The sequence below is a fragment of the Bufo gargarizans genome, chromosome 2, assembly GCF_014858855.1.
Source record: "Bufo gargarizans isolate SCDJY-AF-19 chromosome 2, ASM1485885v1, whole genome shotgun sequence".
Lineage (NCBI taxonomy): Eukaryota > Metazoa > Chordata > Amphibia > Anura > Bufonidae > Bufo > Bufo gargarizans.
The window spans coordinates 3,926,694-3,945,100 of NC_058081.1; the positions used below are offsets into that span (position 1 = coordinate 3,926,694).

Here is an 18,407-nt window from a genome sequence, read left to right on the forward strand (position 1 = left end):
TGACTGCCAAGAAGTAAGTAGTAAGTAGTACAGCGCTGGATTTAAGATGATTGGAATACTTTAACAATACCCACAAGTTAGATATGATTATACTACAGTGAGCGGGGCCCGGTGTAGTAGAATGCAGTGACTGCACCGGGCCCCTCTGCCGTTACAGAACCAGATGCCGGCCCCCATTCATTACACAGGGACACTGTTATGGGGGATCTGTGGATGACACATTAGATAAGAAGCTATATATGTGTTATCCACAGATGCTCCCATAGCAGTGCCATCCACAGATGCCCCCATAGCAGTGCCATCCACATATGCCCAAATAACAGTGCCATCCAGATATGCCCACATAACAGTGCATTCCACATATGCCCACATAACAGTGTCATCCACAGATGCCCCCATAACAGTGCCATCCACAGATGCCCCCATAACAGTGCCATCCACTGATCTCCCCCCATAACAGTGACCATCCACATATGCTCCCATAACAGTGACCATCCACAGATCCCCCATAATAGTGTCATCCACAGACCACCATTAGTTCAAAACCCACCAAAAGCACACCTTTTGGTTCAAAATATTATTTTTCTTATTTCCCTCCTCAAAAATCTCAGTGTGTCTTATAGGGCGAAAAATACAGTAATTACTAGAGGTGCACACCACTTTAGCAACTGTCAAATTGAGAGGGTTTAGCCACTGATCGGCCTGTGACCGCAGAGGCAAAAGCAGTGCAGGACCGGTGTGGCTCTTGGCTTCCAGTCACAATAGCACAGCATGGCAACGTCTCACCTGGCACGTCAAATAGGTTCTGGGGAGCTGGGGGGGGGCAGCGGAAGAGGCGGTAGCAGTGGAAAAGGAGGAGTCAGCCAAGGACAAGACAGAGGATGGAGTAGGAGGAGCAGAAGAAGAGTCAGGCCTGCATGCAATCCATAGCGGTAACACCAAATCTACAAGGGTGCCACAAGTTGCATGCTTGACAGCCGTCAAAATGTTCACCCAGTGGGCAGTAAGAGTTATGCACCTTCCCTGCCCGTGTTTGCTAGACCACGTGTCTGTGGTCAGATGTGTGCCAAAGATACATTCACTTGCCGCTGAACATGGCCATATAGCTCTGGGATACCCTTCTGGGAGAAATATTTCCTTCCGGGGACCCTACATTGCAGTGTGCCAATGGCAACAAATTTTCTAAAGGCCTCCGAGTCCACCAGTTTATATGGCAGTAGTGGGTGGGCTAGCAGTTCCGACAAGCCATCGGTCAGCCGTTGGGCAAGAGGGTTATCCGGCGTCATTAACTTTTTACGTTTGAACATTTGGGCCACGGAAGCCTGTCTTTTGCCAGATGAACGCGACAACGGCACGGTGGAAGATGGAGTGGAGGACAAATGTGAGGAGAGAGGAGAAGGAGAAGAGTCAGGACGTGGAGCGCTGGGAGTGTGGCTTTGTGGGTTCTGATGGTGTTGCTCCCACTGGGCTCAGTGATGAGAGGCCAGGTGCCTTCTTAAAGCGGTTGTTCGCAGGTGAATGTTGGGCTTACTGTAACTTATGCGTTGACAGCACAGGCTGCAGATGGCAACACTATTGTCAGCAGATGACACGTTAAAAAAATCCCACACGGCGGAGCCATGTGCCGGCGTCCTGGGAGCACCAGATGTGACCGTGTATGGTGGATGGCTAACTCCTGATACATTTGCAGTCTGCTTTTTGCCTCCTGTGCACTGCGAGTTATGCCTGCTTCTCCTCCTTCTACCCCCTATCTGCTGATCTGTCTTTCCCTCTGAACTCCTCTCCTCTTCCTCTCTTTTGAGCACCCACATGAAATCCATCGACACGTCATCATCGTCACCTTTACCACCACTGAAAATAGAAATCTCGGAGAAGGCAGTAACAGCGGGGACCTCCGTCCTTGGGCTGATCTGGGTACTGTCGTCAGCCTGCTGGGTGGCAACTGTTGCTACCTTCTCTTCCTGATCCGATGCCAAGAATGGCTGTGCATCGTTAAGGTCTGGGAATGGGAAAATAATTCCTTTGACTCGAGTGGAGGGGCTATGGTGGTGGTGTCTTTGGGGGTGCATACAACAGAGAGTGAGGAGGGTGCAGATAGAGAGGATGAGGAGGGTGCAGAAGCGAAAGGCTGAGTGAGCCACTCAACCAACTCTGGTGCATCCTTGGACGTAATCGCACACCCCTTCTCCAACTTCCCACTTAGGCTCCGGCCTGGTGCACCTGCCTGACCCCTACCACCCCTGCCGGAATGGCCTGACTCTTCCTCTGTCTGTCATTTTCAAAATGACCCTATGACAAAGTCCCTTTTGAGGCGGGCCATCCCTGACCTGCACGAACAAGTAGTGGAAAAAATCTGATATGCGCTGTGCAACGCCATCAGTGGCAAGGTCCACATAACCACCGATACGTGTACCAGTAAGAATGGGCAGAGGTGTTATATCTCTCTAACTGCAAACTGTAGTGTAAATGTAGTGGCGGCCGGGCCCGAGGCGGAAATCGGTTTGGCGCACATCCTACCACCACAGAGGATTGCTGGAGGTTTCTCAGTGCCTCCTGTTGCCTCCTCCTTCACTTCCTCCTCCTGTTCCTCATCAAGTCAGAGCAACACCTGCACAACCAACTTCAGCACAGCAAGGGGAAAATGAGAGCAGGCTGTTCTGAAACTCATCTGTTTGGGCAAAAGACCCAACACCGCGCAGGAGCTGTCGGCAGGCATTGAAGAACAGACCGATGAGTGGTTGGTGCCACTGAGCCTCAAACCCGGCATGGTGGTGTGCAACAATGGACAAAATCTTGTGGCAGCTCTGGGCCTACAGTTGTGTTCAAAATTATTCAACCCCCAATGCTGTAAAGGGTTTTAGGGAATTTAGTGTACATTTGTAATTGTGTTCAGAATGAAATCTTACAAGGACTTTTTAAAGAAACAAATGCAACTAAAATGACATCAATTGTAATTGTAATACAGTATTAAATGTTTTTTTTTTGTGATTTCTTCATTGACACAATTATTCAACCCCTTAAAGACTACCACTCTTAAGAACAGAGGTTCATTCAAGTGTTTTCGATCAGGTATTAAAAACACCTGTGGATGTCAAGGAGCAGCAATCAAGCATAATAAGCACCAATTAGGCAGATTTAAAAGGACTGTGATACTCAGCTCCTTCTAGACATTTACTGGTGTGTTTACAAACATGGTGAAGTCAAGAGAATGGTCCAGGAAGACAAGAGAAGAGGTGATTTCTCTTCACAGGAAGGGCAATGGCTATAAGAAGATTGCAAAGATGTTAAACATACCAAGAGACACCATAGAAAGCATAATTCGCAAATTCAAGGCAAAGGGCACTGTTAAAACGCTACCTGGTCGTGGCAGAAAGAAGATGCTGACTTCAACTGCTGTGCGCTAACTGAAGCGCAAAGTAGAGAAAAGTCCCTGTGTGACTGCTGAGGAACTGAAAAAGATTTGTCAGGTGTGGGTACTGAAGTTTCAGCTCAGACAATAAGGCGCACACTGCGCAATGAAGGCCTCCATGCCAGAACTCTCCAAAGAATAAGAAGAGTCGACTGCAGTATGCCAAAAGTCATGTGGACAAACCACAAAAGTTTTGGGATAGTGTTCTGTGGACTGATAAAACAAAATGAGAACTGTTTGGGCCCATGGATCAACGCTATGTTTGGAGGAGGAAGAACAAGGCCTATGAAGAAAAGAACACCTTGCCTACTGTGAAGCATGGCGGGGGGTCAATCATGCTTTGGGGATGTTTTTCTTCTACAGGTACAGGAAAGCTTCAGCGTGTGCAAGGTACCATGAATTCTCTTCAGTACCAGGAGATATTGGATGAAAATGTGATGCAGTCCGTCACAAACCTTAGGCTTGGGAGACGTTGGACCTTTCAACAGGACAATGATCCTAAGCATACCTCCAAGTCCACTAGAGCATGGTGGCAGATTAAAGGCTGCAACATTTTGAAGTGGCTATCGCAGTCACCAGACTGAAATCCGATTGAGAACCTCTGGTGGGACTTAAAGAAAGCAGTTGCAGCGCGCAAGCCTAAGAATGTGACTGAACTGGAGGCTTTTGCCCATGAAGAATGGGCGAAGATACCCGTAGATCGCTGCAAGACACTTGTGTCAGGCTATGCTTCACGTTTAACAGCTGTTATAACTGGAAAAGGATGTTGTACTAAGTACTAAGATTGAATGTCACTTGGGGGTTGAATAAAACTGATAATGATGTGAGCGCAGAAAATACATTTGTGGTTATTTCATTATAAATGTTATGTTATATTTGTCTGACTTACAAGGGCCTCTGTGATTTAATTGTAAACAAGATGACTGAAATGATCAAAATCAATGTCAAACTGGCCAAAACACTCAATTTCAGTGAGGGTTAAATAATTTTGAACACAACTGTAGATGGTTTGACGCACATCCCTTGCCTGGTGCATGTGCTGAGTGCTGAACTTGGTGGTGCAGAGGTTCCTCAAGAATTACCCCAATATGTCAGAGCTGCTGCAGAAAGTGCGGGCCATCTGTGCGCACTTCCAGCGTTCTCACCCGTCTGCTGCTTTCCTGTCTGCGCTGCAGCGTAACCTCTGCCTTTCCACTCATCGCCTCATATGCGACATATCCACAAGGTTGAACTCCATTTTTCACATGCTGGAGAGACTGTGTGAGCAGCAGCAGCCAATAAATGAGTTTCAGCAGCAGCACGCACAGTTGAGTCGCTCTGCGGAACAGCACCACTTCATCACCAGCGAGTGGGCCTCTATGTGTGTGCCATGCTGCGCTGTTTCGAATACTCCACCAACGTGGTCAGTGCCGTCCTCAGCGTTACTATCCCACTTCTATGTCTCCTTGAAAAAACGCTTTGGGTGATGATGGAAGAGGATGTGGCACAGGAGGAGCAGGACGGGAAGAGGGATCATTCACATGGTTATCAGGCCAGTCATCCAGACGTGGCTTGGAGGGTGGGTTCCTCCACCAACAGCGGCCAGGTACACAACTGTCCAGCGAGGGCACAGTTTTGGAGGATGAGGAGGAGGATCCGAGGATCCATGTTCACAGCAGGGTGGCACCCAAATCAGTCCATGGGCATCACTGGAGCATGGATGGGTGGATACAATGAAAACAGACGATACACCTCGCACCGAGGATAGCTTGTTGTTTCCTCTGGGAAGCCTGGTACACATTAGAGACTACATGCTGCAGTGCCTGTGCATCCTAACCAATGCTGATTACTGGCTGGTCACCCTGCAGGATCCCCGCTCCAAGGACAACGTGACAAAGGATCAGCAACAAGGTGGATGGCAAGGGGGAAGGTATCCACCCCAAGTATCACACCGTTGACATTAAAAACGTGGGGGAATGAGCACCAGTCTCATAAATAACAGGTTAAATATGAATGCAAGTATACTATAGGATAATATCACCCACAGACACAAGGGGATAGCGTGTGGGGTTAATTAGTAGATAAGAGAGTGAGGTAGAGTAAGGTGCATTAAATAAATAGATAAAATGCTGGATAGAACATAACATTGAATCAATAAGTGAACTAAGATAATTTTTTAAAATAAATTTGATCTTAATGATCCACTAACTTCACTGGGTTGTAGCCACCAGGATAAACTCAAGACACCTGGGGCAAGTTACCCCCCCCCCCCCCCCGGCTGGGATCAGAGGGGGCTTTGTGACCCCTGAAACGCGTTGAGCCGTATATATATATATATAAATAAAGAGGATTGTTGACGTATTTTTGGATCCGTGTGCTGAATTACATCTGAGCTGCACATCCAGTGCGTTGACACCAACCTCAACCATTCTACAAGCGATCCTGGCCGGGAAGGGGGGGGGGGGGTGACTTGCCCCAGCTGTCTTGAGTTTATCCTACTGGTGACCCCCCAGTGAAGTGAGTGGGTCATTAATATAAAATTTATTTAAATTATCTTATCCTGCGAAGCCTCTGGATAACCTCCCTGTTTGTTCTACTTATGTTTTTTCCACGTGACTACAAGGACAACGTGTCGTCCTTACTTCCATCACTGGAGCATGATCGGAAGATGCTCGAGTACAAGTGCAAGCTGGTAGATGTGCTGCTGATAGCATTACCACCTGACAGCCGGGGTTTAGTAGAAGCACAAGGCGAAGGCATAGTAGGACGAAGAAGTCGCCAACACAGCTGGGACACCGCCAACACCTCTTAGCATGGCCGAAATGTGGAAATGCTTTGTCATCATGCCACAACATCCAGCACCACCAGCTGATATGGACCGTCTTAGCTGGAGGCAGAGTTTCAGCAACATGGTGGAACAGTACGTGTGCACACGGCTGCATGTACTGACTGATGGGTCGGCCCTATTTAACTTCTGAGTCTCCAAATTGGGCACATGGCCTGAGCTTGCCCTTTACACCTTGGAGGTGCTGGCCTGCCCTGCAGCCAGTGTATTATCTGAACGTGTGTTTATCACGGCAGCCTGTCCACAGCCAATGTGGACAATCTCACGTTCATTAAAATGAACCAGGCATGGATCCCACAGGACTTGTCCGTACCTTGGCCAGAGTAGAGAAGTATACCTAGCCATTGTTATATTCCAGCTCACTTTGTGGGTTCTCTTTTCCATTTTCCAATGTTTTGGAGCCTATAGAAACCAAAAAACAAAGGAAAAAATAAAAAATAAAAATATATTTTTTTATGTTTATATACAGTATATAGTGGCCCCGCACTCGTCATAGTTATACTCCAGCTCACTTTGTACATTCTCTTTTCTATTTCCCAATGTTTTGGGGCCTACAGTAATCAAAAATAAAAATAATATATAATAAATATATTTTTTTTCCAATTAAGAACAGCACTTTTCAATCGATCTGTGGAATAGCAGGAGAGGAAATTCGACTGTGGAGTGTGTCTTTGACACTAAGGACATTTTTGAAAATTAAAAACACCCCTTTTGTATCCGTCACTGTTGTAGGAGGAAAATTATTTTACTATATGGTCCCTAGGTAGGGGATGTATGAGATATTAAACTGAGATGAACAGACACTACAGGTGATTTTAGCTACAAGACCGAGAACCGATACCTGAAAAGGTTGGAGTCTATTGCAGGCCCTATCCTTAACAGATGGGCCCCCATAAACCTTTCCCAGTCCCTCTGGTCTAGAAAACACCTGCAGGGGACCCAGACCAAAAGGCAACCCCCAGCTGAATCCGGAAGTAAGACCCCGGCCAACCATGACAAGTCCTTGTGCCCATTGCTTAACCTGTCTGAAAAAACATGAGTCCATACCATCTCTGCGGTATCATCTGGAGATCTGGAACTGACTCCACCAAGTCCTTCCTTTTGTTTATCTTGTGGATTTTCTATGATTTCCATAAGTCGGGCTTGAGGCCCTCCAGTTGATGTTCGGAGCCTGCCAGTTGTAAGGGATGGAGATGTCCCACTTGTCCCAGCCTAGACCCCCCCAGAAGTGCAGGAGAAACATGGCCTTGCCCGCAGAGCCATTTGCAGCCTCAGAGTCCGGAGAACACAGTCGCACACAATGGCGATCCTCAGTAGAGTAGGTCAGTGCGTGAAGTGGACAGAGCAAGCTTGTTTCACTCTTCCTGTTTCTAAAGTCAATTATATATTGTCCCCAGATAGGGGACATAGGATATATTAAACTGAGACAAACAGATTATTATTTTTTCATTTAATATACCTTTATTGTAATCAAATCGTCAAACATACATACTTAGTACTGCGATGCAGCGCAGGGCACAAGGCAGATACCATTTAACATAGCTGTTAGAAAGTGATGAAGGGTGGGGGATGGGAAGGAGGGGGTAGGGAGGGGAAATTACAGACACGACAGGGAGGAAGAGATGGAAGAAGAGGGGTTTAGTCCTCTTCTTCGTCGATGTCCAAGATGTTGTAATCCCGCAGCAGGCTGTGGATAAGCCTGCGGCAGTCCAGGACAGACCTACTCTCCCTCCTGAGAATAAGCCAGCTACTGGCAAGCTATATAGAGTCCTTAAAACAGTTCATAAGGGGCCAGGCCTTCTGGATGGCCTTAACAGTATGAATCCCAGGAAATAGTCCGTACAGCACCGAAGTGTGTTGCAGGCTGTTCCTGGGCACAGAGTCTTTGAGTTCATTTTGAGCCCCCTGGCTTCAATCCAGCAGAGCCCTTCGTCACCTAGCAAGGGTACCTTGAAACCCAAGCCATACATGCTAGGGATGCTGTGTGGTTCACTGCTCTCCTCCATTCCATACTGCAACCCTCGGGTATGCCCTGCATGGGTGGAGTTTACAGTCCAGGAGCCAGACTCGACTGGACTGATAAGAACAGATACTACACTTGATCTTAGCCAAAAGGGCGAGAAGCTATAGCAGATTTTTTTTTTTGTGTTGATAGCGTCTGAAGACGCCACATATTGTGTTAATCACCGTATGTTAACGCTTCATCATCCGTACCAACAATTGTTTACTTTTTATTTATATTTATCATCGTTTAAAAAAAATATATATATTATTTAACAAACAAACATGAACATAAACCAAACTTATTTCTTTACATCTTAACATAAACTTTCTCTTTAATTCTTCATTTTGGTCTTTTTCCCATTCACCAACTCTTCTTTCTGAACATTTTTCCTTATGTCCCAAACAAAATCCGTTGATACAGTAACATCACCCCACAAGGATTTCAAACTTTCTTCTCTCTTCACAACTTCTTTCTTCACAAACCGCTTTTCTTTCACAAAATCTTTCTCATCACAGACTGAAACCTTTTCACTCCTTTCTTTGCCACTTATCATCAAATCATTAATTTCTTCCTCTTTTAACATTTCCAAAACAGCCTCAAAGCTTTTCTTATGCAGGTCACCTTCATACTTAGTTTGCTTAAACTTTTCCTCTTCACCAACATCTCACTTGATCTTCCCTTTTCTCAGTTTCTTCTAAACATTCTTCTTTTATTCTCACTTGCTCTACCTTTCTCTCAGACTCCCAATAACAATAACCTTTTTTTCCATTTCCATTTACTTTTCCAGAAGAAAAAACGTCTCCTCCATCCTTCTGCCAAACAAAAAACCTCCTCTTGCCGTTCCATATACCCACAACATTCAAGAAATTCTTTTCAAATCTCACAATCAGTCCATAACTTTACAGGAACTTCTTAACTTCCTTGACTTCCATAAAAGGATCATCCATCGCAATTACAAGTTTTCTTGCCTTACAAATACCAGAAACCAGCACTTCTATTTATTTTGTGAAAACAAGCGCTTCATTCCATAGCATAAAGAATTCTAAACATTTCTGCTCAGATAACAAAGTCACATCAAAAGTTCTTTTCTTACTGTCTTGCTGCATACAAAATACTTCTTCTTTTCTGATGCCTCCATATTGTTCCAGTAAATCCAATATGTACTCTTCATTCCAGTACGTTGCAGGGTCTCCTTTGCAGATAAACCACAGACAATTCCTTTTCCCAGCGAAATCCATATTCCAATCTTTTCACAGGAACTTAAATCCAAATCTTTTTCTGCAATTCCTGCAGACTGCCCCCTGCAGCTATGTGCAGTGACAGAAGGGGTGATCGCCTCTCGTTGCCTGGGGACTAAGCCTCCTGCCCTATAGCAGCAAGAGTTAAGACCCTGGCTATCAACCAGGGTCCACTCTCAAGGCCGAGCAGTCGGGTACCCCAGGCACCTCCGGCCAAGACCCTGTGTATCCCTACACTTGATCTTAGCCAAAAGGCCGAGAAGCGATAACAGATTTTAGTTAGTTGATAGCGTCAGAAGACGCCACATATTGTGTTATAACACTATATGCTTGGCGCTTCATCATCCGTATCAAACATTTTTTTACTTTTTATTTATATTTCTCATAATTTTTTTTAAAAAAAATATTTTTGTTTTTTTTAAACACACAAAACATCAAAACAGACAAAACATAGAAAACTTAAACATAAACCATCTTATTTCTTTACATCATAACCTAAAACTTTCTCTTTATTTCATTTTTGTCTTTTTCTTTTTCTCATCTACTAGCTCTTCTTTCTGGACATTTTCAAAGTCCACACCACTCCAACAGGATTCCAATCTTCCTCCTTCTTCACCTTCTTCTCTCTTCACACCCCACACAGATTCAAAAAAAAAAATTTTTTTACTTTCTTCTTTCTTCACAACTTGCTTTCCTTTCACAAACATTTTCTCAGCTTTACCAGTCTTAACCAATTCTTCTTTTTTCCCTTCATTTCCATCTTGACTTTCAATTCCTTCCACAGCTTGTCTTACTTTTATAGGCACTTTCTCACGCTTAACAAACTCCTTTTCTTCTTCTTTCCAAATTCCACCAATAGACACAACCGACTTTTCCCAATATCTCTTCTCCATACTCTTATCTTCTTCATCCATACTCTTTCCTTCTTCCTCTCTCTTTTCAGCCTTTTTCCCATTTTCCCAATAACAATAACCAATCCGTCCATTAATACTTATTTTCCCAGCCACAAACACATCCTTTTCTTCCTTTGTCCAAATCCAAAACCTTCTCTTCCCGTTCCAAATTCCTACTGTATTCAAAAACGCTTTCTCGAAACTAACGATTAGTCCAAAGCTCACCAAAAATTTCTGAATCTCATACATCTTCACATAAGGATCTTCCATACTAACCACCAACTTTCTTGCTTCTCCAATACACGACACAAACACTTCTAAATCCGGATATGATCTAGACACTTCTTTCCATTCCATAAAAAGTCCATACACTTCCTTTCAGACACCAAAGTCACATCAAACGATCTTCTCTTGACATTTCCTTGCATACAAAAAATATCCTTTCTTTCAATCCCACCAAGTACCTTCAATAAATCGCAGACATAAAGTTCATTCCAATCCTTCACTGAATCTTGCTTGCAGACAAAACGCAGACAGTTCTTCTTTCTTCCAAACTCCATTTTCGCAAACTCCTTTCTTCTGGCTCACTAAACAAAAAACCTTGCTTCCAAGCCAATCCACTGCAGCTATGTGCAGTGGTCCAAATCAAAACCAGTCCTCTTTCCGGGTCTCCAATACTCGATCTTTTAAATCCAGTCTGTAAACTGCCCACTGCAGCTATGTGCAGTGGCAGAGGGGGTGATCGCCTCTCGTTGCCCCGGGACTAAGCCGTCCCCCCAATAGCAGCACTGGCTTCCACCGCAGCTATGAACTGCGGCTTCCGCCAGAGGCCGAGGGTCCGGGTACCCGGGGCACCTCCGGCCAAGACCAAGGCAGCACCTCTCGATACTACACTTGATCTTAGCCAAAAGGCCGAGAAGCGATAACAGATACTACAGGTGATCTTAGTTACAAAGGCCAAAAACTGATAACCTGAAAAGGGTTCGCCACAGAGGCCACTGTTCGCCGAAGCAGAACACTTCTCAAGGTGACAGCCTCCAGGCTCCAGCCCATTCCAGGAGGTATGTCACTCTCACAAAACAGGGAGTTGATTCGTCCGCCGCTCTGCCCTCATCAAAATGCTCCTCTTCAGGTTCCCAATCTGCATAACACCACCGCCTGGTGCATGCCCACTGTTTGCCATGTCTTTTCCTCAAACATAGGTCCTGTTACCAAAGCACGCACTCTGTCCCAGCCCAACTGGGACAGCCTCTCTACCCCCTCCCCATCATCACTCATTCGTAAAGGACGAAGATAGAGCTTATAAAAGGCATGCGTGACATGTACATAACATCAAATGGGGGCAAAAAGAGAGGAGGGAGGAGAAGGAATAAGGAGAAAAAGAAGAAGATTAAAAAAAGCATTGTTGACTATGATGTCAAGCCCCATTGATCAGTGTTCTGTCAGGACCAGTTCTGATGTCATCCTGTGACCAGCTGCTGACTAGCTCATTGTGGCATGAGCAGTGTTCTGTCTATTGTCCAGAGAGGAGGCCCAGTTGCTGATGCATAGAAACTGCTGTGCAACTTTATTTCCCCAAATCCAGTTCAGAAGCTCCACAAGAGGGAGACACAGGCTGACTTCAGGAATTGTAAGTAGCCTCTTCTAGGACCACGATCATCCTCAAAGTCCCTTCTAGGGCCACGTTCATCCTCCAAACCTCTCCGGGGTCCCTTCTCAAAGCTACACCTGGGACACATGTCCTCATCAAAGCCACGTCTGGGCCTTCATCTGAGCCTGCTGCTGCTGTGCCATAGCCTGTTGTTGCTGTGCCATGGTCTGTTGTTGGACACGTAAAACTTCTTTATGTCTCTTTTTACCCTGTGCCTGTAATCTCCGCTGCTCCTCCATGGCCTGTTGTTGTTGTGCATTGGATTCCACCAGCTCTTTCAAAATTTCTTCCATTGCACTTGATGAACTTTGCATAGCAGCTGCAGTTTTTACCCAGGACATACAAGCACCAAACTGTGACACCGTGGCCCTTAGGCCTCTTTCACACTTGCGTTGTCCGGATCCGGCGTGTACTCCACTTGCCGGAATTACACGCCGGATCCAGAAAAACGCAAGTGTACTGAAAGCATTTGAAGACGGATCCGTCTTCAAAATGCTTTCAGTGTTACTATGGCAGCCAGGACGCTATTAAAGTCCTGGTTGCCATAGTAGGAGCGGGGAGTGGGGGAGCGGCATACTTACGTCCGTGTGGCTCCCGGGGCGCTCCAGAGTGACGTCAGCGCTCCAGAGTGACGTCAGGGCATGGGGCGCTCTGACGTCACTCTGGAGCGCCCCGGGAGCCGCATGGACGGTAAGTATACTGCTCCCCCGCTCCCCACTACACTTTACCATGGCTGCCAGGACTTTAGCGTCCCGGCAGCCATGGTAACCATTCAGAAAAAGCTTAACGTCGGATCCGGCAATGCGCCGAAACGACGTTTAGCTTAAGGCCGGATCCGGATCAATGCCTTTAAATGGGCATTAATTCCGGATCCGGCCTTGCGGCAAGTCTTCAGGATTTTCGGCGCAGCATGCTGCGGTATTTTCTCCGGCCCAAAAACTTTCCGGTCCGGAACTGAAGACATCCTGATGCATCCTGAACGGATTTCACTCCATTCAGAATGCATTAGGATAAAACTGATCAGGATTCTTCCGGCATAGAGCCCCGACGACGGAACTCTATGCCGGAAGACAAGAATGCAGGTGTGAAAGAGCCCTTAGCCATCTGACACAGAATTGACGGATACACCTCCACGTCCCTTTCCACCTTCACTCGGACCTCCACTTCCTGGCTCAAAATGATGTCTTATATTGGCAGAGCAGAGAAATATGCCGGCCGCACCCAAAAAATGGCTAAAGGTCACACACAGAATTGATAGACACATTTAAATAAACAAAACAGAAAGAGTTTTGTCTTCTTCGTCCTTCTCCTCTGCCTCTTCCACCTACAGCACAATATCCACAGCTTCCTCAATTTCGATGTTATTTATTTATTTTTGTGTATTTTTTGTTATTTTAAGTCATTTCCCTATCCATATTTGTTTGCAGGGCATTTGTACTGCTCCTACCCACATGTTGGATCCTTTTGCAGCCCTCTAGCCCTTTCTATTCCATTTTTACAGCCATTTTTCATCCCCAAAGTTCAGGTCCCCATTGACTTCAATGGGGTTCATTGTTTGGGGTTAAGTTCAGGTCAAGTTCGGAATCCGAAATCCCCAAAAAACTTCAGGTTACTCTGCTGTAACTTTCACAGGAAGGGGGAGCTTGTCTTCTCTGGGCAAAATTAAGCTTTACAATGATATACTGAATTATATGGTACCATTTCAGGACTAATTTACCCTCAGAGCTGGTCATTTTAATTAAGTAAACAGATGGACTCACTTTGTCTACAAAGTTGAAGGGTCCCTTCCATAAAAGGGTGAATGAATGTCCCCTTTTTCCAAAGTCCCTCACCATCATCAAATCTCTAACCTTGAACTCAAATCTGATTTTTTTATCAAAATATTATTATTTTTTGTTTCTTAAACCGATCTGCATTTTGAACAACAAAAGTGTTGACTTCTTGAACATCATTTGCCATGTTTTGCACCCAAGTCTCTGTGGCTGCACCTTGCAGCACAGGGGGCGTAAGTGGTAACAACTGACATATAAAAAAACAATAATAAAATCTACAAAAATACCAAAAAGTGCAAAAATACTGAAAAATATACTCAAACAAGAAGGAAATGGAGGAAAGACAATTATTAGTGTTGAGCGAGCATGTTCGGCCAAATACCAGATCGGCTTGAGCATTGCTATGCTTGGAACATGGCGGTACTTGGCAGAGTACAGCATATGCTTGAGCGCAATGCTCGAGTCTCCTCACTGCACGTTTTCATGGCTGCTCAGCAGCCAATAAACGTGAAGTTAACTACAGCCGTGTTGGCTACTGGCATCCTAAATAGCACCCAATGACGCGTATTCGAAGTCAGGGAGAGTTGAGCATACGAAGGGACAGACAGTGTAGGGAGTGTAATAGGAAGATTTTTATACAAAAACTTTTCAGAGACCCAAAAGTCCTTGTAAGCACTATTGTGTGTGACAGCAGCAATATATATTTGTAGCGCATCCTGTGCAAAATACCGTGTAATAGGCGGCTGCGGACAGTTAAATAATTCACTCCACATTTCCTGTGTAAAGTGTGCGCATCCCTAAAATATCAGTGACATCCAGTGCACTTTTTGCATAGATAGTTTCCCCTGCAGACAGTTAAATTATCAGCGCCACATCTCCTGTTTAAAGTGTGCGCATCCGTAAAATATCAGTGACATCAAGTGCAGTTTTTCAGTAGACGGTGTCTGCTGTGGACAGTTAAATTATCTGCGCCACATCTCCTGTTTAAAGGGTGCGCATCCGTAAAATATCAGTGACATCCAGTACACTTTTTCCGTAGATGGTTTCCCCTGCAGACAGTAAAATTATATGCGCCACATCTCCTGTTTAAAGTGTGCGCATCCCTAGAATATAAGCAACATCCAGTATACTTTTTCCGTAGACACTCACTGCAAACTGTTACATTACCTGTGGTACCTGTCCTGTATAACGTTTCCTCATCACAAATACCTTTGTAAAAATTTTTGCACATACACTTCTAAATCCTACGCTACTGTACGTGTGACAGACTTTTAAGCATATATCACATTTGAAATGAAGAAGGCGAGCCGTAAGGGACGGGGAAGTGGCCGTGATGCTGATGGTGCACGCAAAGGACGTAGCCCTGGGCGCGGAGAAACAGTGCCTGCTGCCAGAGCACAAAAAAAACAATCATCCAAGATACCTAGCTTCATGTCCCAGTTTGCAGGGCGGCGCAGGACACCACTCTTGAAGTCAGCCAGTGCGACCAGGTGGTCGGTTAGATTGCAGCAGATAGTGCTTCCAGTCGGTTAAGGACCACCCTCTCTTCCACCAAGTCCAGTCTCAGTAGCCAGGAGTCTGGTCAACTCAATCCTCACCCTGATCCTCCTTCCTCCCACCATGTACAGTCTGGCCAAACAAGTGATCCCACACTTGGATATTCCGAGGACCTCTTTTCATCTTCATTACTTGATTTGGCCCTCTCGCCAAGCATGCTCGAAGAGGGACATGAGATCTTGTGCCCTGATTCCTAACGTCTTGAACATCCACAGTCACAAGAGCATGATGGTAGGGAACGGCAATTAGTGTTTAATGAGGTGGATGATGATGGGACAAGAGGTTGTCTCAAGAGGTTGATGAAGAGGATGAGACACAGTTGTCAATCACTGCGGTTGTGGTTAGGCCAACAAATCAGGAGGATGATCTTAGTGTGAAAGTGGAAGAGGAGGTGGTGGCCGATGAGGTCACTGACCCAACCTGGAAAGGTGGAAAGCCGAGCGAGGACAGCAGTACAGAAGGAGCCGGACTGAGGGCGCAGCGTAGAGGGAGGCGAGCATGACAGGGGGTGGTTTAAGGAGACCCCTCCCTGGTGATAGTTAGGGATTGGTTGATTTGAGTTAGTGGGGGTGGGGACAAAGGGGTTAAAAGGGGTTGCTAGGAAGGAGAAGGGGGCCATTTTAAAGTGTACTGACCCCCGCCAACCCACCCCTGTATTTGGGGGGAGGGGGGAGAGGGGCTGGGGGCCCTTGGGTAATGGTGGTCAGTTGCGTGTGGGTTTGCGCATGATGGTTCTGTTATAATAGAGGAAAAAGAAAAGTAAAGAGGAAGGGGAAGGGTAAGAGGGGAGGCTATTGTCGCGGCGGCTTCGGGTGGCGGTGGGAGGTCCTTGGAGTCGGTGGGTGTATCAGAGGATGAGGATGGGAGGGCCCCACGGTGGGGGCTGGACTCCCATAGTTGCTTGGCGGCTGTGGCGGGATTGTTGGGGTGTGTCAACCGTGGTGCTTCTGAGCTAAGGTGCAACGGCTGGAGGTAAGGTCGGCCACCCCGGCATGGTTTCCAAGGTTTCCGGGCTTCAAGGACCTCCCCCTGGGTTTGGTTAATGTGGGGTTAATTTTATATGTATGTTTTGTTTAATAAAAGGCTGCTGTGGCCAATTTATTCCATCCAGGTGTCGGTGTTTTATTTAAAAGGGAGAAAGTCGGAGTGGGAGTGGAGGCGGGATGGTGAGCGGTGGCCAGCCTGAGGTAAAAGGGGGTCGAGTGGAAATAACCAGTACCCTGTCAAGAGGGGGAGGGATCTGCAAGCACCGCAACAGGCTGGAAGAGACAGTGGGGTGGCAAAAGAGATAAGGTGGGCCACACCACACAGGCCCGCAACTGTTCCACGGAGCAACCCCTTGCGGAAATCTCTCTTGCCAAGGGGTAGATGTTCCGCAGTTTGGCGCTGTTCTGAGAAAAGTGCGGACAGCAAACGAATAGTAGTTTGCAACCCGTGCCATACGAAAATGAGCCGGGGCGTGAACACTAGCAACCTCACCACCACCAGCATGATCTGCCACATGGCATCTAAGAACCGTAATAAGTGGGACGAACGCATGGGTCCACAATCTGGGTCTTCGGGTCACACCACTGCCTCCTGTTCCCTTATGTTACGTGCTGGCCAATGCCCTGTCCAAGACGCAGGCCCGGATGCCTCCCGCCCTGCACCGGGACCTTAGCAAGCACCATTAGTGACCACATCCACTTCCGTGTCCCAGCGCAGCGTACAAATGTCCTTACCCCAGGCATTTGAACGCAAGTGCAAATACCCAGCCACCCTCCCACAGGCCATAGCACTAGGTGCGCAGATTTCCAAATTACTGGCCCTGGAAATGTTGCCATTTAGGCTTGTGGACACTGAGGCCTTCTGCAGCCTGATGTTGGCAGCCGCCCCTCGTTACGCTGTCCACAGCCTCCACTATTTTTCAAGGTGTGCTCTGACCAACGCAGTTACTAGGAAGATCCACTTAACCACAGACACATGGACAAGTGCATTCAACCAGGGACGCTACATTTGCCTGACGGCAAACTGGATGAACATTGTGGAGGCCGGGAGCGAGTCGTACCATGGGATAGCACAGATGCTACCGACGCCAAGGATTGCGGGCCCAACGTCGATCAGGGTTTCCGCCAGCACCTACGTTAGTGGCTCGAACCCCCACTTCTCCTCCTCCTCCACTTTCACCCCCGAATTTTCCGCTTGCAGCACCATTCAGTCATCAGTTGGTAGCTGGAAGCAGTGTAGCCCTGCAGTGGGGAAGCGGCAACAGGCCAAGATGAAGATGGTATGCTTAGAGGACAAATAGCACACCGCCACAGAGCTGTGGCAGGGGATAAGAGACCAGACTGAGCTGTGGCTCTCGCTACTCAACCTAGAACCAGGCATGGTTGTGTCTGATAATGGCCGTAACTTGGTGGCGGATTTTGAGCTCTGCAAGCTTAGACACATCCCATGACTAGCCCACATGTTTACCCTTGTGGTTTCTCAAAACCTACTTCAATTTGCCTGAGCTACTGTTGAAGGTGCGCCGTGTGTGTGCACATTTCCACAAGTCACCGACAGCTTTAGCCGGTCTGTCAACGCTGCAGCAGTGCTTGAAATTGCCAGCTCACCGGCTGTTGTGCAACGTGAGCACGCGCTGGAACTCAACATTCCACATGTTGGTCAGGCTTTGTGAGCAGCAGAGGGCAGTAATGGAATACTAGCTGCAACATGGCCGTCGCCTTTCCAGTCAGCTTCTGCTATTCACAAGCGAGGAGTGGGCATGGATGTCTGACCTCTGTGAGGTTTTAAGAAACTTTGAGGAATCAACACAGATGGTGAGCTGCGATAACGCTATTATCAGAGTAACCATCCCACTACTGTGTCTACTCAAATGCTTGCTGTTCACAATTAAAGACGACGCTTTGCATGTGGAAGATGCGGAAATGGCGGAAGACATTTTACAGGGTGATAGCCAGAACACTCTCAGTTTGTTTTCTCAGCTCGAATTGGACGATGAAGAGGAGCAGGAGACGGCTGCCTCCAATACAGAGGGTAGTACCCATGGAAGTTTAATTCTATCTGTTCAACGTGG

At 46.7% G+C, this 18,407-nt stretch overlaps 3 pseudogenes; all 3 read right to left on the reverse strand.

Annotated features, from left to right (window-relative positions):
- Positions 1-6,960: 6,960 nt before the first annotated feature.
- LOC122929761 lies at positions 6,961-7,072 on the reverse strand (annotated as a pseudogene).
- Positions 7,073-8,268: 1,196 nt separating this feature from the next.
- Positions 8,269-8,361, reverse strand: LOC122929923 (annotated as a pseudogene).
- A 2,789-nt stretch (positions 8,362-11,150) lies between these two features.
- LOC122929909 lies at positions 11,151-11,293 on the reverse strand (annotated as a pseudogene).
- Positions 11,294-18,407: the final 7,114 nt, after the last annotated feature.